The sequence below is a fragment of the Lates calcarifer genome, linkage group LG8, assembly GCF_001640805.2.
Source record: "Lates calcarifer isolate ASB-BC8 linkage group LG8, TLL_Latcal_v3, whole genome shotgun sequence".
Classification (NCBI taxonomy): Eukaryota; Metazoa; Chordata; class Actinopteri; family Centropomidae; genus Lates; species Lates calcarifer.
Genome location: NC_066840.1, coordinates 15,762,347 through 15,785,920, shown reverse-complemented (window position 1 = coordinate 15,785,920; position 23,574 = coordinate 15,762,347). Strand labels below are relative to the sequence as shown.

At 40.1% G+C, this 23,574-nt stretch overlaps 1 long non-coding RNA gene across 1 annotated transcript; it reads right to left on the bottom strand.

The window, feature by feature from the left end:
• Positions 1–1,506: 1,506 nt before the first annotated feature.
• LOC108872578 (uncharacterized) lies at positions 1,507–22,715 on the bottom strand. Its single transcript, XR_001959243.2, has 3 exons — positions 22,042–22,715; positions 11,582–11,653; positions 1,507–1,590 (listed from the first exon to the last, which is right to left on the bottom strand). It is a non-coding gene; the product is annotated as an uncharacterized LOC108872578 (long non-coding RNA).
• Between the last annotated feature and the right edge of the window lie 859 nt (positions 22,716–23,574).

Genomic DNA, 23,574 nt, shown 5'->3' with positions numbered 1-23,574 from the left:
CACCCAGGGAGTGAGTCCTTGCCACTTTGGTTTGTGCTGCCCCCTACTCCTGGTGGCCACATGAGGATGTCCATACCTCTCAGAATAGTTACCCCCCTGCCTGATGGGTTGATGCATCCTGTGGGCTAAACTCACTCCAATATCCCCCTTTTTTGTTTGATGTCAACCACATTATACATTATTGTTGCTTTTAGAGATATTACTATCTCCTGCCAAATTAAAAGCGCTTTCCTTCTAATTTTCTCCAACAGAAATTGCTTAATAAATGAGCAGGCCCTGATTTGCACTGATGATCACACAACAACACAATTGCATCAAATTGCTCACCCAGAGATGGTGCACCACATTGTGCTCATCACTGAGTGACAACCACTGCCTGGTGTGGTTTACATTAATGCAGCCTGGCTGTGAAAAGGGGATAATTGTGGTGCTAAATGCTGTAGAGGCTGACAGGATCCATTTCTTGACTTGTCAAGGGCAGCAGTGATAGAGAGGGTTGCGCTGGGGTCTAAACACACAGAGGCAGATGAGCTTATTTGCACTAACATGCATGCACACATGTGGGCACATGTACACACACATAGGCAGACAAAATCAGCCACACTCCACATAGAGATGATTGTCTCTTGCCTCTGTCAGGTTCTGTGTGTTTTTTTTCTCCAGCCATGGAGACCTCATCCTGGGAAATTGAGCAATTTCTGATTGAAAACAGTGCCGGTAATTAGAGCACTCACTATTTGTAACCACTTGGCATTGCATTAGTATGCAAAGCTGGCAGCCAGCTTATCTTGGGGAAAACGTTTGTTTCCTTAATTGCCCTCTTAGGACAAATGTGAAGGGGGTGGGTGGGGAGGGAAGAGAGTAAAATGTTAACGTGCTGCAGTAAGAATGGAGCCTGGTGTGTTGAGGGGATGTGACTCCCTGAACACACGGGTTAAACTCCACTAATAGGCTGCATACAACACACATGGGCACACACACAGGCACAGAGTAACAGCGGAGCACTCATACACCCACATATGGGCACACACTTGCATTGGCACATGGGCACATGGAGGCACAGACAAAAAGACAACTATGATGAGCGCACACATTCCAGGACACACACAATTAGGCACAATTAACTCCATAGACATACTGTACACTGTAAAATTAGACATGTAAAAATAACTATTCACCTCACTAATGAATTAAATGGCCCTTTCTTTAAATAAAGAATCCATTAAGATGTAAAGCAGGGAATGAGCTTTCTTCAGCTCTCTTATGTAGTTTGATAAATATTGTTTCTCAAACATACAGCACATATCCCAGCATATACTCAGTTTCATCTGCTGATATCAAACTTTACATAAAGTTATTCATCATCTCTTGTCATCTATTGAATGTAAAACTTTCCCTACATTTCCTACAGCCTCATCTGTGTAGTCAAGAAAAGTTAAATCTGTAAATATCTCTCCCTGCATATTCCTGCATGGCCTCTGTCGTACTTCTCATGGTACTTCTCTTCTAGATGGGAGGCAGAGATGAGTCTATTTGCTGGGCATCTTTTCCATGTCACAGACGGATGGACATGAGGAGCTGAACCGGACCCTGGTGAGATGAAAACAAAAAATATTTCCACATTGAAATGTTACTTATTGGAATCAAAAGCAGGATACAATTTGATATTTTATTTCTTTCCTTTTTTGCACCAGTGACTCATGGGGCATTCTCCTTTAAAGTAGTTGCTGAATTACTGTGATTTCCCCTGATTATTAGACAGGAGCGTCTGTAACTCAGAGGATCAGATAGTAACATACTGTCCCTTTTACAAAACACAGAGGAAATGTGTAAATTAAAACTTTCTGCTACATACATATTTACATTTAATAACCATCTGTGCACATATGAAATCAGTTCACAATACTCAAAAAACTCTTCATACTTGTACATTTAGCTGGAAAATGACACAGGTTAACGAAAATAGATATTGTTGTTTTGTTGTTTCAAACCTTGCTCCAAAAAGTTAACTTTGGTGTGAAGCTTTATTCCTTCTAAAAAAAATACTAATAACGCAGCCATAAGGCACGTGGCTGGTATATCTGTCTGTTGAAGACAATTAGCCCTTCACTCAGCTCAAGGCGCGGGATATTTTTTTATATGTCTGTTCTGTAAAAAACATTTAATGAAATACACTAAACTGCGATGACCCGTTGGAACGTTTTCCTCTTTGAAGAGGTTATCACCACATGTTGAAACTCCTCTTTCGAAGTCTAATCCGCTCGCTCACAAACACACACACACACAAAGACTCAAAATCATTTCATATTAAGCAGAATCAAAGTCCGTCAGCGCGGCGATGTAAAGTCTAATAGAAGCAGGATTTTTTTAAGTCGACAATATTTGAGCGATAAAAAAAAACAAAACCTCTCCAAACGCCAATCATGTTAAATGTTTGTTTTATCGTCATTCTGACTTTAATACTAATAATGGTTGAACGGTCGAAAAGACAATTGTGTGCCACCGGAGATGGTGATTTTCTCTAAATCGAGATATGATAATTACAGTTTGGATGAATGGAAGGTAATTTACATGAATTAGGTTTTTCCTGTGTACAACAATGGGTCAGTGGTCATCTGCTAAAGCAACAAACACAGCAATACAAGAAGTTTTACAAAGTCTTTTGACGTCAAAATCAACTCTTCGGGTTATTTATTCTAAATAAACGCGTCAGTAGTGATGGGGGGGGGGAATAATAATAATCAGTTTTAACAACATGCAGCAGATCTTAATCAAAATAAGCAAAAAGCCCAAACTAGGTAGTTGAGTTAAGTCAGGCAGCTTTGGCAAAAACACTGTTACATATGAAAAAAGTTTTGAAGTCTAAACTTCAGCGCGTGCAGAATCAACAGAAACCTCGGTGCTACAGGTGGATGAATAATGATGAAAACATCACCCAGTCTGTGGGCCCATACAGGCCTTCTGATGTACTCTGGTTTCTTTGCTTCTCGTTAAAAAAAAATCCACATTAAAGCTATTTTCCAAATCAGCTGAGTAAAATGATAAAAGGGTCATGGTGTTTAGATTTGGCCTTGGACAATAATTGGTGTCCGATGAAATAAAGTTTCCTCTTTCTTCTCAGAGATGTGTTGCATTTCATATTCTCAACAAGGCTGCGAGAGAGAAGAAAGTTTTTTTTTTTTTTTTAAGAGAGAAACGTGTTGATAAAAGTTTGTGTTAAATAAAGATACAGAATCTGAGATAACGTCAAAAATATAAAAAACCAACCTGATGGGGATGAGAAACGAGTGGTCGTGAGCCGAACACATCCTCTTTTAAATCATTTGGACGGATGATATTAAGATGACTGATATTAAGATGAAATACGTCCTGGGGACGTTTTAATTAGCCACAGCTAATAAACCAGCCGTTAGAATTATTTGGCTTAATTGGTGCAAATGCTGGAGTATTAAGAAATATGTGCAAATGTTTATATTTACACCTTGAAATACGGCATGCGTGCACTCACATGCACACGCGGCGGGTGGGCTACGAGACTGTGTGTGTGTGTGTGTGTGTGTGTGTGTGTAGGTGTTGTGGAGGGTGTTCAACATTGCCACATTTCCTGATAAATTTCATATCACTCAAATCAATCGCTCTGTCCTGTGAATTATTTCTGATTCGATAATAAAATGTCTTCGTCGCTGACTGTGGGTTCTGTATAAATTCTGGGCTTCATGTGATGTGTTTAAGGCACCAAACCGGATGTGTTTCTGTTCTTCTTTGTAAACCAGAATGGAGGCTCCGACCTGAATTCAGTGTTTTTTTGCATTCGGCCAAACAAAAACCTGAGCTAACACAATGCTGAATGCTTGAAAAGGAATGCCCCCCTTTAGATCATCTCCGGCTGAAGGTTTTGGGAATGTAAGACTTCCTTAAAGTTGTGAGAGCCAAAATGGCTTTAGGAGAGCTGAATCGGTGTCCGTGTGTACACACCATGTCCAACAAAAGCAGGGGCTAATCCACCTAATTTACACAATGCACAGGGCCCTGTTTACATGGGATATAGGCTACCCTCTCAGGGCCTCCGTCTCATCTTCCATGCATCTCAGACTAGACAGAGGTACACATTTTTTCCTCCCTCTCACGTGCGGATAAAAGGCAATGTGAATGATCACTGATACAATCTGTAATAAAATCAAAGCACATAGTGATACACAGAGAAATAAACCTTATTCCATTAAAAAGAGCATCTTTCACTCATGACTTATTTTCACCTGTTTACATCCGTTTCATACAGCTACAGCGATCTAAGATTTAAGTGTCAGTTTTAGATTTTATCCAAGTATTTGGAAAAATCTGCTTCACAAAATGTGCAAAGTTTCCCTCAGTACAGTTATTAGACAGACTGGAATCGAATCAAGGCTTTTAATCCATGTATTTACACTTAAAATGACAAAATGGACAGTGACGAATATAATTAAAGTGACCATCAAATTATCACGCTTATTTTCAGGCCTCGTTATTACAACAAGTTAATTTACACAGTTCTCGAAACAAACACTTGAACACATCACACAGACAAAAACCAGAATTACCTTAAAAGATAGGCAGCATATAGTGCACGCTTATTGTTTGTGTTGGCAATGAGAGACATGCGAATTTTATCTGTTTTGTAGTGGGACTTTAAAGGCACCACTGACTGTAACCCAGTTGCCCAGTTTAATGTTAGATGCAGGCTACTCTAATATTAGCAGCTAATGCTGGATTAAATGTTTTTGTCTTATATAGGCTTCCTTTGCCTCCATATGTCAATTATGTTTAACAGAAGTTCGGCCCGAATTATTCTACACGTTTCTACAATGACTTTTACATAATTTTCCTAAAATGTAATAAAACTATATATCGAAATGTAGTCTATTATGCTATTTTTTCTGTGTGGTCTCGTGGGCCCATTTTAACAGGATTTTTATTCATATGTACAAAAAAAAGCACCAAGTAGTGTCTCAACTACAATGGAGTGAAATTTATTACGATTTAAAACATAGAATACATCTTACAGATACAGATTCCTTTTTGTTGCCCTTGAACGCATCCAAACACTATTCCAGCATCTAGCTATTAAACTGCCACGTACAGAGGAAAGATGTCAAATGTTACTTAAAAATAAATAAATAAATAAATCTCTTTTCTGTGCTGGAGCCATCATCATCAAACAGCTATTTCGACAGGCATAGCTTAAGTGAAAGCCTCTGTAGAACAATGTTAATGAAATCTAGATACTAAAGGGTTAACAGGACAGTTAAGGGAACGCTGAATAGAGCATTGTCTTATTTTATGTCTTTTCAGCTCAGTCGCCTATTGACTATTTAGGCAATAAATGAGGAGTTCTGGCAGCTGCGATGATTTTTTAATTACTATCATTACAGTCCTAGATACCCTGTTTATTCGACTTAGAGCCCTTTATATCTTTCCCGTCTGTAGGTGTGTTTTACTGTTTCCGTAATTGCATTTTTTCCAGAAGGGGTAGGTAATTACTTTGGCACAGGCAGGTAAATTCCGCTGCTAAATTGAAATATTCTGCTTTAATCCTCCACAAATCCCAATTCTCGGGACACGGAGATGTGAGCGGCGGCAGAGGAGTCATGTGGAGCTCCGGTTGCTTCTTCAGGTGAGCGTCGCGTCGCAGGGGGGCGGGAGGAATCTCCCTCTCGCCGTCATAAGCATAAAACAAGATTACTAGATCTTTATCCCCCCCACTCCACCCCACACCCCCACCCTCCCACCCCCTTCACGGAACTGCAACTTCACTATCTCCTGTTCAGATACGGGGATGTTGCATAATGAGCTGGAAATGAGTTGTTTTTTGGGGGTTATTTGGGATATTTTAAAGTTAAACGAATAAGTCATAAATAAACTTCCCTGCTTGTTTTCCAGGGGTTTCATGCCTTTAACAAAAGAGCAAGTGAGCTTGTTTATGTAAATGAATCAGGAGATGCATTATTAAATCTGTGCTTGATATCTTTGTTTTGCATGCTGCTTGAAGAAAAAAGACACTAACATTTACCAGATATTAAAAATAACATCTTTTTCCTCTTAGAAACAAAAAAATATATATAAATGACTGATCGCAACTAAAATGTAGATTCCATGTTTTTAAGTATAGTTTCCCTTACAGGAGTAAATACTGGCAGAAGTTTGTGCGTTGTGCTTGTCATGGTGCTGCCTGAATTTATCTTCCCTGTATCTTTAATTTGTAGTCACCAGGAATAAAAGGCTGAGACTCAGCTCTGGCAGCTCCCATGTCAGTCTTTGCAGGAGTGGGTGACAGAGAACAGCAGAGGCAGATAGCATGCTAAAATCGCATCACTAGAGACCCCACATCAAAGTAGACCAAACCTCATATTGAGTGAACTTTTAAGCCAGAAAGACTGTGTGACATCAGAGCACCTAAAATGTGACTGTCATGTTTTTTCAAACTTAGCTGAACACAGGCTCAAAGACTTGAGAAGTATTCAATGGCAAGCTCTGTTCAAACACGCACACCAAGATTAGCAAGTCTTTGTCTTACAGGAACCTCAAAGACCAATTAGATTGAGAGATGGGTGTGACGAATTTGTCAAAAATAAGATGATAGATATCGCTTTGGCAGTGAGCAAACATGGCTGGGGATTTCACTCAACTTGCAGTCATTGACAAGGCACTGTCAGAAAATGTGTCATCTTCAGCAGACCTGCCAGTTGACAAGGATGCAGCTTGGGATTGAGACTGATCAATTCCCAAACTGCCAGTGAGACATGGCTCTGATAGTGGCACTTTATTTTGTGAAGTGAAAAAGTGCCGTTTTCTTGGATATATTGTCAACTTTTTATTTGCATCACAAGTCTAGACTGTCCCAGGATACAGAAGTAAGAGAATGTGTGCAGCAAATTTTAGATGAAAAAAGAAAAACCCAGAGTGTCATATTTATCCGGGGTTTCACAACTTTAACAGCAGGGTTTTGACCTTCCCACATTTATGTTTGGACGTACTCGCGGAAGTGGCGTACGGTGCACATGTCTGGTTTTGTTGTTTAATGTACACCAATTCAACACGTCTAATACTTGAGCTCGTCTTCGGACACTGTTTCTAAAGTGAAATCCGATACTCAAAGCACTTTCCTCTTCAAAGTAGTCTCCTGTTGTGCTTTGTGACCACAATAGTGTCAATCTCATACTTTCAAAGCCTCATCTCCGTGTCAGCTTTGAGTAGCTGTCTATACATGTCTCCGAATAGAGTTGAGGCTTTGATGGCTGGTCTGAAAACAGTTGGGAACATTATGACAAAATCTAAAGTGGGAAAAAACAATTTCTACTGATGTGGCTGCGTGTGAAATTTGACCCATGATTTTTGAAATTGCTTTCATAAGCAAAAAATTGTGTTTGTTACAGCGGCTCACAAACATTAGTTTGTAGCCTCAAAAGCATCGTGGCAACTATAGGAAGGAAATTCCCTGTCAGCTGTAAATTACACATCAGAACTAGGACTCCTGAACATCTGGAGTGTAAAGTGATTGCAAAAGATATTATCTAAATCCACGGATAACAGCACACAAATCTGGCTCAGACTGCAGATTGAGCTACTTATGTTGTGTCATGTTTGTTATCAGTATATTGATTTGCCTCAATTAGTGCTGAAAAGATGAAAGATGAAAAGATGAATGAAATTTAATTAATTGTTTAAATCAACAAAAATACCAAACATTTGTTGGTGCCAGATGTTCATATTTGAATGTTTGCTGCTTTTCTTTGCTTGTATAATTTAAAATTGAATACTTTTAGGTTATGGACTGACAGAACAAGCAATTTGTAGATGACACCTTGGTATATACCAACTTGTGGAATAAACAATCAATCAATTAATGGAAAGAAAACAATAGATAAAATAAAAAGAAGCAGTAGTTGCAGCCCTACCCTATCTTGGTGATGTGTTAATACTCTATTTCTGTTTGAGAATTTCTTATTAAATGTCTACTACCATGGGTCATGCATTCTTGTTCTCATTGATATACTAGTCAAAGATATGAGAGTTGTGGACATGTTAGAGAGAAAAGCTCTTAGTGTTGTCCTAAACAAAAACCATTTGAAAAGCTGTGTTTGAAGCCATGCCAAATGATTGGGAATAATCAAATGACAATAATCAGATGAAAAGAGAAGCAATCTCAATAAACTTTGTCATTCAACCATTCAAGGTTCAATCATATCAGAGGTGTTTTGCATAACTATGAGACCCTGGTTCTAATCCTCAAAGGGTTTTGGGGCTACTTGGCTTTGCACTGTAGTCATTCAAGGTCGCAACCCGGTAGGAAATATGGGCTGCCATAGCAACACAAAGATGGCTTCTAAAGGCTTAGCATAATTCTTCCCTAATAGAAAAATAACAGCGGCAAATCCCGTCCTTAGTGAACTGGCTTATTTGACAGAGGCAGACTCCCACCTGTGAAGCACATAGTCACCACACCAATGCGCTTAAGACTACGATAAGATGAAAAAGAGCCCCATCTCTGGATGGGGATGGGCAGCCTAAGCCCAAGCCAAATTCTTTCTCTTCTCTGAAGCTGAAAACATCCCACAATGTGTCTCTGGCTAGCTTTAGGTTTCTTGAAGCTGGACAATATGAGCTGCCAAATGAATCATACTCTCTATATAGTACTTAACTTTGAACTGCTTAAGCCACTCTCTGAGAAAAAACCTTTGGTAGGGGAAGGTGGTTTATACAGGATCAAATCTCAACCAGCGAATTGTTTTTATCTTCTCTCCTGAAATTATTTTTTCAAGAAGAGCTGTTGAATGTTTGGAATATTTGTCCATATATCTGATAAATCCACATCACTTTTAATGTTTATAAGACGTTCTAGTGGTAGTAATATGGCACTAAGATGTTCTAAACCTGCCTAGTAACTGTCCTCTCCCCTTTCTGATTGTGATCACAAAATATGTGATCCCCCCCTCCCCTCTACCCCTCCTCTTTGTTGCCAGGTACCACAGAGATGGATTCTTGTCACTGTGTGAGTTGCATCAGGATGATGAGCGTCGGGGAGAGAATAAATTACCGCCACACTTTAGAGTGGGAGGCATGTAAGTATCAGCCGCTACAGCAGTGCATTGCTCTCTGCTTATGGAATCACTAATGAGGAGCGATACCCAGCGATGTTGCAGCCATGGTGATCGAGCTAAAATCAAAGGCTTTATGAAATCATTACTGTCAGAGCTAGCTACGAAAATCAAATGATTGCCCAACATGGATTTGTGTAAGAGGTATATGGTGCTGTTTTGTCACATGCAAAGGCTATGGTAGAGGGAGAAGTAGAGAGAGAGAGAGCTGTAGTTGAGGGATGGGACGCCTCCTCTGCTTTGCACCTGAGTCAGCCATTTTTAGTTTGTCTGGATTTCTGTTTATTCACTACATTCAACAGCTCGAGCCTCATTGTCTGGGCTCAGACGTTGCATCTCCCTGTCAGTATCCTGCTTGCAGATGCCAGCCACTTGTCTTATTCAGCTGCGTTTAAAGGATATTTCAGCCCGCCGGGATGAGTCCTGCTAACCCATTCCTGACTGTGTATAATCTCATCATTGTCAGCGATGTTTTTCTGTTTCATGGCATTCAAGAGCTCATAGTCACGATGACAGAGCAGAACTGAGAGGACGATTATCATTATATCATAATGTCCTTTCAGCTCAGGGCAGAAAAAAACAGATGTTTTTGCCTCTCTATTACCTAACTGCTATATCAATATAAAAAATCACTAAAAGATAAAATAATTCTTGGCTTAATATCTTAATTTCATTGAGGATAAATTCTCACTATCTTAACATCTGGTACTTGTGGTTCTGATAACCATAAGTGTGATGTATTAGTTCTCTAAAGGGACTTTTTGTCATGCAAATGAGAGTTTCACAGCTTTCTTTTCTTATCAGTTCATCTTTTTTGCTGGTGGGCAAATATGCAAAATTCATATATTAATATTCTATTCCTCCCATTATTTTGAGACATATTCCTTGTAATTTATTGCCATTAAAAACAATATCTTTTTCTTTGCCCTTTACACCTTGAAATTCTGCCATTGCTACCTTTGGCAATGAAAATCTCTTCATTTGATTCTGTGCATTCCTGAGGCTTGCCTATATTATGGAGTGATTCACAGTGGTGCCTTCATTTTAAATAGGCAATGACATTTGTAATGGCTATATGTGGGACTGAATCTATTTTATAGTGCAGCCTTCAGTGGCTAGGTGAATGGCAGAACAGAGTAATTAAATCAACACTGTATGGACGGAGTGTCCAAGGAAAGGCCAGACTCTCCTCCCCGAAGGGATTTCCTGCTGAACGTCGGCCTGTAAGCCTCCTGTTTCAGAGCCTTACGCAGAGCACCTTTCTACATCAAAGCTTGCTCAGCACCACGTCTCAAAGATTCACATCTCCAGGAAAGAATGGCCTCTGCTGAGATATGGACACCTCTGGCCTCATTTAACGCACGCCGTCCCCTCCCCCTCTCCAGGCCTGAATCCGAGGATAGAGTGGCTATCTGACGAGATCACACAGAGAGGTGCGGGAACTTAAAGGCAAAGAGTTACTGTGCATCCTACCAGGAGTCTCAAAAGGGTTCTATTAAAACACGTTCAATATGCCGGTCAGGGCTTTCAAAGTACTGCATACCCTCTAGCCCCGGCAAACTCAAAGGGCATCAGTGCACATTCAGTGAGGGGAATCTGGCCCCCATTAATTTAATGAGTCCAGGGTATTAGTATGCCATAGCCAGTTGTGAAGTCTCCCTTTTTCATCTCTGGTGGAGTTTTAAGGAAAGATCCACCAACTTGGGAGTGACAAAGGAGAGTGGGGAACGAGGTGCGCTCATCTAATCTGAGATCAATTTCTAGCTGTCAGTCCTCAGAGGGCAATTTCCAGTGGTTAAGATGTCTTTGTGCAAGCTGGAAATCCAGATAAAGAATGCAGAGTGGCACATTTACTGTCACCAGGAGAACTTTGCTGTCTCTCTATCATGATTGCATCCTCAGAAAACAGACACGAAACTTGTAAAAAATAATGGGCAGGGGATCGGTGCTTGGAGACATATTTGCATAACATATTTGGAAACATGCTGTGGTCATTATAGCGCCATGAGCTGTTCTCTTTTTTTTTCATTCAAATCTTGTCTACAGTCGCTTCACAGTTAATTAGCTTGGTAAACAGCAGTGTTGCTTTCTAAAGCTGTAACACCTGACTTAAAGAAGAACACACAGCCCGTCACTATGCAGCTGAGCTGATGCGCAACTGACAGTCACCTGTAAGAGATTACAGAGACAGTGGAGTTTGCCAGGGCCTGTCAACCAGGAAGTAGCAGCTGCTGGAGCTAATTAAAGGCATAGTAACGTGGTAACATATCCCAGCTCAGGGCCACATCAAACGCTCCTCCTCATGCCAGTTTGGAGTCTCATCTCTGGGATGTCAAGGCCCTCCGTGACCCACACCAGGAGCCATGCTGGGCCCCGGGCCTGACCCGAGAGCTGAGGGGTGAACCAAAGCGGGTCAGGATCACCGTGGGGTGCACCTGGACCAGACTTACCTGTGTCTGTGCATCTGCATACCAAAAATGCAGCTATGTGGCGGCGTGGGCTGCGGGTGCGTGGACTCTGACCTGCACAACAAAGAGAGAGAGAGAGAGCCAGGGTGAGAGGTCAGGAGGAGAGAGGAGGCTTAGGGAAAACACACGTAGGACGCATTGGCTAAACATGATCAGAGGGACGCATGTGGCTCAGCTGAGGTAGAACCAGATGCCCTCAGATGTCCTGATGAAACATAAGCCCAATGTAAACACGTCGCCTCAGTGTGGCTTGTGCTTAAGTTTATGCATAATTTAGCGATAAGCTTCAATTAAGATTTAATAATATGGTTTATCTGGTCATCTCTAGATGAAAAAATATACTTACATTTGCCCAGTTACAAATTAAAAAGCTGTCTCAGGCTGCAATCGCTCAAAATAACACTGAGCTCAACTGTAATGAGCTCTCTCGCTGAACAACAGTACCTGAAGCCCACTGAGGAAAGGTTGTTCCAGCCAATATTTATAGACATGTGATAAAAGAAAAGAGATAAAAGAACAGATAGTTGACTCTCTCCGGTCGGTCTGTTTCTTCTCAGAATCTGTATGTCAGTTGTAGAGCTTGTGTGCAAGTAACCAGAGAAACATATCCAAGCAAATCTCTCATGAAACTTCCGCTCAGATGCAGCAGCAGCGGTAATAAAACCAGATAAAGCCGTGGAAATAGTTTTAGTCTCATAATAGAAAATATTTTTGACCTGACCCAGATTCCTTCCCTTAATTATGAGTCCAAGCCTAAATGCTTCTGTGTAAATAAGCAGCAATTCTATTTTTGAATATTGCAGCAGTCCAAGCATCATTTTGCGTTTAAAATTTTCATAATTTCTTAAGCCAAATGTTTTCCTGTTTACTCACTTGAAGTCAACTTTGAAGATACATAACGGCATGACGGGGTTGATGAGCACAATCACATAGGTGACAGTTGCAGTACTGATTCAACATCGGATCTAAAAAGGAGTGTGGCAGAAGGGTGTGGGCGTTGTCTGTGTGCAGTGATCTGGCCCTGTTAGGTGGAATGCTCCGGGTGCTGTGTTGTGGCTCTCGGGGCCGGTCCTGCTGCCACATATCTAGGGAAGACATCTGCAGCACGGCACCATGGTGCGCCTCCCCAGGGGTGCAAGGGAGAGGAGGCCACACCACGTCGTAAGCACGCGGGCCACCTGAAGCAGGTTTCTGTCTCCACCTGCCACACAGAGCGCTGACACAACATCATGCAGGGCTGCATGTAGGCAGACCTGTCTGCAGGCATGTCACTGTCAGTAGAGACAGACACCAATTTGCCACAGTCTCGGGGAGGTGAACACAGCACATCTAACGTATGCAGAGAGCACGTTCAAAACTGCACCACCAAAATAGTTTTTTTTTTGGTCTCTTGTCAGCTAACACTTCACAATAGCAGTGAAAAATTCAGTCCAGCCTAGGTTGGATATTTTGCGTGCCTGCCGAGTAGTGGGCCTGAACAAAATGAGAAAAGCCCTTGACTGGATTTTCAGGGGCCTAATATTATTCTGCCACCCTGGGCAGCCCAGGTTCTCTTGTTGTGTAAAATAGAGTGAAGGCAACTTTCCGCTTCATGTCTTTATGGCTTCATGCTCTGAGTGACTGGCTGTGAGGGTCTGAGTGCTGTGTTCTTTCAGCAGTCGTCGTGTGGTCTCAATCTCTTTACATGTTTCACTGCCAGGCTCCTCTCTTACCAGGCCTCCCCAAACTGTGTAATCAGCAGATGTCTTTATAGAGCAGCCCACTGCCACGTGCACACCCTGCATTCTTTGCCAATTTCATTTTGGCAATATATAATCTTTTTTCTTTTAGATTATTATTATTCTCTCAAGCCCAGGAGCCATGTTGATTTGGTACTTAATGTGGCCCGAGGTTGCAAATACTGCTTCACTCAGCAGTTTGAATTCATATGCCTGAATGATATATCCCAAGTGTACTTAGGTTAGTCCGTTCTATATAACGCAGACCTGCTGATTTAAACAAACTGATGTAAAAAGAAATTCAACAGAATCCTTTGACCTTCATAAAGACGGAGTCAAGCCAACTGAGCAGGTTTCAGGCCTCACCATCCCAGAGCAGGAATATTTTCAGGGAAAGACACCAAAGATTCTACTCTTTTTAATATCATTGTGGGGACAAAACAAGGTCACCTGAATTACTTTATACACAAAGCAGGACACCTCCATAGCGAAACAACAAATTTATTATTCTATAATACCTGTCAGCAAACAGGTATTATAGAACAGTGAATCGACACATTTCCAGTGTGCTGTGTTAATTAGGACTTCAGGTTTTGTTAAGTCTGAGAACACCCTCATTACATCACATTGCTTTAAACTTATGATACAATATGTACGATAACGTGAAATTTATTAACAGTGAAATTAGTGATACTGAACTAAAATGATAAAAATAATACCTGATGTTGTAATACCTTATTTCCACTATGATGAAACAGACATCACAGTCACACACATACATGTAAAGAATAATTTTGGAGTACTTTGAGTATTTCCTTTTTATGCTATTCCATATTGTCAGTTTTACATTACGATATTTATCTGACGCTATAGCTTCAAGGTGCTTTTCATAATAATATTTTAAATGTTAAACACAAACGACCTACGATGAGTTTAAATACATTGTTAAGGATTCAGCTACCCAACAATATTTAAAGTAGTTAAAATTATCTCTACTGCAACCAGCTACAACATTAAAATGCTGCTTAAGTTTGAGTTATTATAATAATAAACCTAACATAGTAGGATACAGCAATACAACCCAGACAGGGGCTATTCTGCTGCCTTGCAAGTACTTCTACTTTTGATACTATAATATACAGTACAAATAGTACAATAGCAAACATACAAAACACTGCAGTAGATTAGATTTAAGATATACCATATATATCACACAGTATAGAATGTAGAGTTTCCCTCAGCAAAGATTCCCAATAATTAACAGTAAAACTAACTCTCTTTTTATCATTCAAGGGAACAAAGACAGCCCTGCCCTAATAGTAACCCATGACAGACATAGGACCAACATCCTCAGCCTCACTTATGGCAGACCTATGGAAAACCAGAATACCTATATACAGGAATATATTAACTACTAATAATATGAGACCAATGCAAAAAACATTACAAAGGTTATGAGGTTATAAAAAATGCTAACTAATGATTGTATAACATTACATAATACTCACGTGGCACACACCATCACAATGCTATGTCATACTCAGATATATATATCATATGTAAATAACAATTGTTTAAATATATTATATATATATTATGTAAGAACTACGTGAGGATGTTTCCATAGTCTTATGCAACCTACTTTCACAATATGCTAAGTGCATTTTGTTGCTAACACTTTGGTTCTTATACTTAAGTAAAGTTTTCAATGCAAGACATTAATTTTTAACAGGATTTCTACAGTGTGGTATCGCTCCTTTTATTTCAGTAATACTACTTCCACAACAGCCCATACGAAAGTTTGTAAAACTAACTTTTCCTCAACTGAACAACGCCCTGCAAGGAAACATCCCTGGATCCAAATTGGGCATGTGGCAACATGCGTTTCCACGACCATGAGCACCACCTGGGCACCATCAGGGCACCAACATGCCAGTGTTCTTTGTCTGTCACCGTTTTCAATATTGCTGCAGAAGGTGGCAGACTTGTTAAGGACTGGGTACTCGTGAATAGAGCTGTCAAAATTAGCAACGTTTCTGGTTTGTTTAAAAGGCAAAATGGGTCATGCGCCGAGGCAACAACTAGGACCCAAGAGGGATGCCATGATGTTCAGCGCTGAGAAATTATTCATTACTGTATGCTATCACATCAAGAAAATATTTTCAAATTTTTTCCTCATTACCATCTGAAGCAACCTGGCAGTTATGGGAAACTAATTATTTCACATAATTGTGTCATATTAAGTAAAATATAATAGTGTTGATACTTCTGTCACTTACTCCTTAATGTCTAACCTGACCTTTGATAGTGATCGTGTTAATGACAACTCCATGAATTCACTTTTTATTAATTGGCGATTTTGCTAGTGTAATGACATGGAGCTAGGGAGGTGTGTGTGTGTGTGTGTGTGTGTGTGTCCGTGTTTGTGTGTGTGTCATAAGTGGTGATGTTAGACTTGTGCACTTGGCAAGCATGGTTTTTCGCTCCATTTGGTGACAGATTGGGTTTAAATAACATTATATCTTCACAGTTGTGACTCACAAGCCTCAGCGTTACAAAGTCAGGGTGAGGTTTAGCACTTCAGATGAGGACGAAGGAGGACCAGGTCGCCTCACTTCGTCTTTTAGTTTATCACTTTCTGCTGGGCCTAATCTGGGAGTCAACGAACCAAGTCTTCAACACCGTTTTGCTGTTGTCAGTCTCCTCTAACAACAGCCATTCTTCTTCCTCACCCCTCCTCTAGTGTTAATACTGAAACTGCTTGCAACCCTTCTTCTGAAGTCACTTTGCTGACATGTCCAAAATGCTTTAAAAGTATAAACACAGTTAACAGGTAACATTTCAACTAAAAAAGGGTTTGCAAAAGTTGTGACAGTTACTGCAGGCCTGCTTTACTAGAAAATAGACACATTGATTGCGCCATGTTACATTGTAGCGTGCTAAGCACTACTGAATGCTTCTTAGCTACCATGCTAACAGCAGCACTACAGTTTTCAACATGACTTTGAATTTTTCAGCCGAGGTCATAGCGGGGTGCATCCCCTCACTGAGCCCCAGGTAGGAGGGCAGGGGGAGGGTTTTTTTTTTTTAAATAAGTATCGATGCTCCAGGCTCGAAAAGCTCCTCCAACATTAATGCTGCACCACCAGTATACGTTACTGTCGGCCCTGCCCCCCTCATCAGCCATGTTTGTTTTTGCTGGTGTTGTGCTATCAAAGGCTAACTGCTTTACAGCACCTCCTGGTGCTCCCCGGAAGGAAACTTTTCCTTTTGAATGCACAGATTTAAAGGTAATAACAGGAACCTGTTTTGCTATGTGTGAATTTTTTTTACAATATTGTTCTTTCATAAGTTGACAAAATGGTGTGAACGTGTAATGATGCTGCTGAGGGGATCCAGGATCTGTCTGGCTATGGGGCCTTTAGAATAAGATGTGAGAATTTGGACTGATGGATTCCTTATTGTGTCTTGTCCAAATATCGCCTACACACACACCACAGGTAACTTCCTACTCACTATTGCTGCCCTTTAACTTTGGCTAAAGCCTGACTGTATGGCAGATGCAGCATTAACTGTGACATGTCTTTTTTAAGCACTAAGTGTGGAGTACTTGTTGTCCAAGAAAGATACACTGGAGTGTGGCCTTATGCTCTAAAGCTTTGCTTACGCTCTGCTTTGGCGCACTTGTTCTGTCCTGAGCTGCCTGTCCTTCAAATCCAAGGCTTAGTATGAGGTGGGGCACAGAGGAGGGATAAGGGCTGTCACAGCTGCTGCTGGGGTGCACAGACCAGCAGCGCATAGAAACTTATAAAGACACACACTGGCAGGACCCCGCCGACCAAGTAGTGAGACGTCACCATAAACAAGCTGCAGGAAGTTGGCAGTCAACTTCCTGGTTATATAATGTTGACCCATTTTTACTGAAAGGAAGGTTGTATGTCCCTTTCAAGTGTACTGGACAAATCTAAATTCTGAAAAAAAAGTGTTGTTTGTTATTTCTACATTTTTAAATAAACATTAATATCACTCCACTGTTCCTCACATTTAGGTGCAATTTCACCTTTCTCCTTGCAGTGGCAATGGTAGAGGTCGTCTAGCATCGATGCTAGCTGCGATTATGTGTTTTTGAAAACATGAGCCAAGCTAGAGGTTACTAAATCTCCTCACTTTGTCAGTTGCACTCGCTCTTTCAAACTTGCATGTCAGAGTCCTTCAAAAAAGCTTCAGCTCCTGGAGTAAAATGTACACAGGTCACATATCATGTATGTCATCTTAGCAAATATTGAGTGACATGGAGCAGATATTCCCAAAACAAAAAGTGATGCATGGCAGCGCTCAGCTCAGACAAAAAGCTGTGATGTGATATGTCATGATGGCAGGACAGGTAATGCCATATATAACAAATTTCCATTCAAAATATACATCAGCAGTCAAAACAGAGTGCTGATAAATGACAAATAGATAGCTCAGATATGACTTCATGTCCTCAAATTTGAATGGAAATGTTATAAGGCGAGGGAAAGCAGAGACCAAAAAGTGTCAATCCATCAATATTCAGGTAAAAATGTAGGTTAAAATGACATGTAGTATTTATATTTCTAATAATTAGTCTCAGAAACAGTTGAATTATTTATTTACTTTACAAAATATATGTTGTTTTGATGAATTTAACTTATAAAATATTAAATGTTAGATTGTCTAAACTGTATATGTCAAAGAAAAAAAGCCTAAAGTCCACAAGCGGGAAAATCACTCATGGGCCTAAAATATAAGGGTGCTTTAATTTGACGGTGTGAAATTGGAGCGCCTTTGAAGAACATCCATAAAACCCTATCCCCTATTTATTTCTCATCAGTGGTGTGGCTCTGACATGTCTCTTTTGTACAATAGAATTGTGGTCGGGCTCATTTAGGGCACATTTAAAGAAATATGTGACCAGAACCTTCAGGTGAATCAATTTAACTCGACAAAATGAAAATGGGGCCTCTGTGATATATGCAGGCCTCCCACTACATTTAATGCATTCTCTGACAGATACTGACGCTGTGTTCACAATACTCTCAATCATCATCATCATCATCTTCATCATCATCATCTCTGTTTTCTATTTTCTGTGTATTCTGATTGGTAGCAAAAACAAACAAAATAAAACAACATAGTTCAGATTTGAAAAACTGAGACGTAAACAAAACACTGATCAGTTGCATAAACAAACTCTTTAACTAACTGTTGATAACTGTACTACCAAGGCTGTGTTTTCAGTTCACGTTTATCACTTTTACCGAAGCAACAATAGTGTAAAAATATTTATTTTGAAAATTTTAAATTTACAGTATTTTTGTTAGAACGAAATAAATTATCAAAAATAAATAGTGAAATGCCGAACTTTTAAGTTTTCGTTTAAGCAGTGTCCCATAACCGCTGATTTTATATGTGAATTTAAAGTAAGACAAATAATAATAAATGTGATGTTTTCACTTTTATTTTAAAGCTGGGGTTGTACAGAATGTGGTTTCATGAATTTCATTTTAGTTTTTGTAAAAAAAAATAAAAAATAAAAAATAAAAATTTTCAAAATCAATCATATTATGAAAAAATAGTTTTCTTCAATATACAGAAGTAAATTAAAAATACAAGACAAGTATTTTTAATTAATTAATTTAAAACATGCACAAAAATTAAAATGACCATATTAATAAGATAAGTAACAGGGCTCTTAAAAAAACATTATTACAAAAATTTATGCTAAATTAAAATACATTTGTATGACGTTACTGTCAGAATTAGCACAGGTACATTGAACTTAAAAACCTTAATATTTATTTTCTTATTTTATGCACATGTACGTGAACTTGGTTTTGACCTCCTGTAGATACCCAAATACTTTTTAATAAAGAGAAACAGTTATAAATGGACTTTATAGTTTTATCCTAATTTCAGCAGATGGAGAAAAGAAAGTTATCTGAGAATTTCTGAAAAGTTTTCCAGCTTATGTCAGACAAATATGGTATCTGCAAGAACAATTGGAAAGTAATTATGCACAGTTTGTATTAGTTTAGCTGTTTGTTTAAGAAGCCATCTGTTTATAAGTTTCTTTGTGATTCTTTTCAGTTGTTTTTACATTTGTGAAACTTCATGCGCAGCATCAAAAGACAATGAAATTCATTAGCTCTCTGTTTCAAGGTGGTATCTAATTGGCAGAAGATTCTTTTATTTCAAGTCTTTTTATTTCTTCAAGGAACATTGTCTGGAATGGGAGGCTCTCATCATAATCTAATAATATGCAATGATAAATAAGAAGCAGGGTTTTTTGATCAAAAACTGTGAGTCAAATCAGATGTTTCTCTTAGATTGAAATGTGAAACTTCTTTCAGTTTGCAGAATGAAAGGCCACCATCTGTTTTTCATATGTTCGTCTGTAGAGAGGACATTGAACTGTCAGCAGTGTCCCTCCTACTTATCAGGACACTTACACATCCCCACAACACAAATCTTCAATTCTTTACTCATCTTTTGTATTGTATTTACATCACTAGGTCAGCAATACTGAAAGAGCGAAGAATAAACATTTGCTTATTAATGGAAATGGAGTTCATAGCATTTGTTTTATTTAAACTAACTCCTTTAATGTCTAATGTTTTATTTTACAGGCAAAATCTGATTACAGTAGTGATAGAAAGTAATAGTTAAGATAAAATCCTCATTTTATTTTTTCCATTTCATTTGAAAGCTCTTTCTTTGTCTCTCTCTTTCTTTCTTTTTTCTTTGTTGTCAATCTGTCAAAGAAACTTTAAACATTATAGAGCATACTGTAAAACTCCCAACATATCCACCTCCATAATCTAAACTTTAAAATCTGAGATCAGTGGGAAAGTATACTGGGAGAGAAAGTTACCGATCTTATCCTTTAAATCTCGATTACAAAGAAAACTATCTCTCACATGATTTTCCAAAGTTAACCTAACGCATAGGGAGAGAAAAAAAAGGATAAAAATTTGAAGGCTTTCCCTGTGTCATACCATGAAGGCTTTCAACTGTAACGACTCAAACAGACTTTCATATGAAGCTGTCACATTTTACTCATCTCATAACTCACAATTCTGGCTGAAAATATTTACGTAGTCACTCATTTGAACGCTGAAGTCTGTTGAGGTATGCAGTGTGATTTTATTTACCCAGTTTATCTCTAAATGTGTTGTAAACAATGTCACACCAAGAAAACTAATTTACACAATTTAAAAGTCAATCTGAAACTGTAACGTAAGGAAACCTTTGAGAGAGTGAATTGCTTGTATAACACAGCACTTACTGTATATCGTAAAGTTAGCTTTAACAAACTGGAGAGAATGAGAAATTCTGAAATTTAAAGTGTTGTGCGTTTTGATGTTGCAAAAAGAAAGTCAACCCTGAACGTGCTGCTTTCATGCAGCATTCAAAGAGTATCAGCTCCATCTTCTTCCTTCCCTGTTAGCTTAGCAACAGCGGCCATTTTGTCTGCATTTACATTGGTCCAAGTGTCTTTCTCAGGTCATGCCACATTTCTTTGAAATTCTGCTCAGGAGATGGTAACGCCAATTTCTTTTGAAATTTTTGCAGGATCGAGTTCTCTTAATTTGTGCCTTTAACCAAGATATATGCTGGAAAATGTGGATTATATCAGACGTGCGCTGCGCATGTCCCAAGTAGTGCTGCTTTCATTTCCTGCTCAGAATGTACCAGACGGTGTTTAGTATTAACCACATAGCTGTCACACAAATGCACATGCATACAAGACACATTCATGTGCGTGCAGTGTGGGTGCACGTGCACACACACACACATAGAAGCACACATGCACACGCACATAAAATAGGATGATCCTTTCCTCAGAGTCTGCATCAACCACCCACTGCTCCCACCGCCACACTACGTAGACAACCAACCACAGGATGTATAAACCCAGCTGTCCAAAGGTCACCTTGGCTTGTTTACTTGACAGTGGCAGAGTGGACCACGGCCATCCACAACAGCTCATCTACCAACGTGCGTTCAGCCCTCAACTCTTACTGGATCACACCAGTCACGCTGGATTGGGGTAAGTAGCACAATCTGTACTTTTTATCCAAAGTCAGCTGCACCAAAGAGAAAAACCGTGATGGACAGACCTGCTGAAGACTGCTCTCTCTTATGTCTTTCAACTCTTTGAAAATCTGTAATTTACACACACGTCATCAATTAGTCATAGTTCTACCAATTAGCGTCTTCCTTTTCAACTTTGCCAGAATAATTCACTGGAAATCAATACATTTTTAATCTAGCGTTTCACAGTAGCAGTTGGCTTGGGCTACCAGGAGACTACTGTAAAGCACTTTCCTCCAACGCTTTTCTGAGCCTGAAACAGAAATGACCACACTGTATATGTTGGAGAAGGACAATTTCATACACAAGATCTTTTTTGAAATCACAGTATCTTTGTGAAACAGCAGCTGAAAACGTTCATGCAAATGCGCTAAAATCAAGGAAGTAAATGCAGTTTTAACAACTAAAACATGCTGATGTGTTCTCTGTCTCTGCATTTCAGAGGTTTATGGATCCGTTGTCTCTTCACAGGCCCGGAGCTGCCACTCCTCAACACTATGGCATGCTTACACGTACCAGGTGCTAACTCATCTGTACTGTATGTTGTTGCAGACAGCTCTGTACGTACACAAACACACACACACACATGCCCACTCAGACACTCACCTCTGCACTGGTGAAACACACCACTATGGAAACACTGAAGCTTCGTCTGATTCTGGTAAGGTCCAAAATGTCCACGTAATGGGCACAGAGGGGTAAAAAGAATGTCTGGGAGTGAGGCCCGGTAACTGGGCTTTCTGTGTTTCCAGAGAGCTGCCCTGACCACCCTGGTAAATATAGGAGAGCAAATCCTTTTCAGGTTGAGAGTATGACACGGGACTGCCACATAAATCAGTGCAGGCCCAGCCCGGCACAGGCTGGGAGCGCCATGGGAGTGGTAGGCGGCTCTACGGTGAGGTTTTTGGGGAAGGATTATGGATTGAGACGTACAGCTGGGAGGCTAAAGTTACACTTTTCATTACCACTTCGAGGGGGTCTTGGCTGCCTGGAAGCCAGTCAGATTTGTGAAGACCTCTTTCTCTCCCTGGAATGGTTGTAATTCTGCAGGCGCATTCCTCACCTGAGGATAATTGTTTTTGATATGGCAAAAACAATTTGGCGAAACGCAATGGGAAATGCTGTTTTTTCTTTTTTCTCTCTTTTTTTTGCCAATGGAAGAATGAAAAAAAAAATAAAGAAAAAGGAGAGGGCATTGTGAAAAGTCCTCATTCACCAAAAGACCAGAGTAAAGAGAGAGCAGTATGCCCCCTTCTGGCTCTTTTCTTCTCTCCCTCTTTTCTTCTCCTTTTTTCCCTGGCGTCTGGAGATGTGAAGAAATGTCTTTTGATCAGCTCTGACAGAGTCTGGGCCATGTGAAGAGGGTGGCTAGCGGGACTCTGCCAATCCATGCAAGGCAAAAATGTTCCTAATAAGAGAGTAATAAGCTAACGAGTGCTGGGTGTCTGTCTGATCCACATTCTGGGTAGTGTTTGTGCCAGCACACCCAGTGCCTTCTGACGTGTACCCAGTTCTCATCAGTCTTTGGACTGTTTGCCAGGTCACTGCATTTCACCTGGCCAGTCCCATATGCTTTCACCAATGGTGCAATAGTCTGAAATTCAGGAACCTCTTGGGCACAACAAAATGGAAAGTGGGAGTATTTCTATTTCTGATTTTACACACATTGCAGGATTGTCAATGTTCAGAATGTACAATATGTTTTGTATTTGCTTTGCTGAAAATATATATAGGGGTGGAAATATAAAGTGCAGGGTTGGTTTTTGAGCAAAGCAAATTTGTTTCACCTTGCCCACACAACATCAACTTGGGCTATTTCCACAACTGACTGCTTCCATTGTATGTGTGGGTTTGAAGTGGTCACATATCAAAGGGCTCTGTCTCTGCAGGGTGGATTCTCTGGTACTCTGTACAGCACAACAAGGAGATAGTTACCTCTCACAGCTTCTCACTGCAGCATCCCAGCCCAAATAAACACATCACCTCTACTGCAGGGGGAGGAGGACAACAGCACAGCTGCCAACCCCCTCTCTTTTTCCCTACCCAGCAGCAGCACCAGCCAAGTCCACAGTGCTGCAGGGCATCCCAGGCTTGAACAGGTGCTCTCTTGGTGGAGCTGGGCCTGGTCTTAGGCCCCAT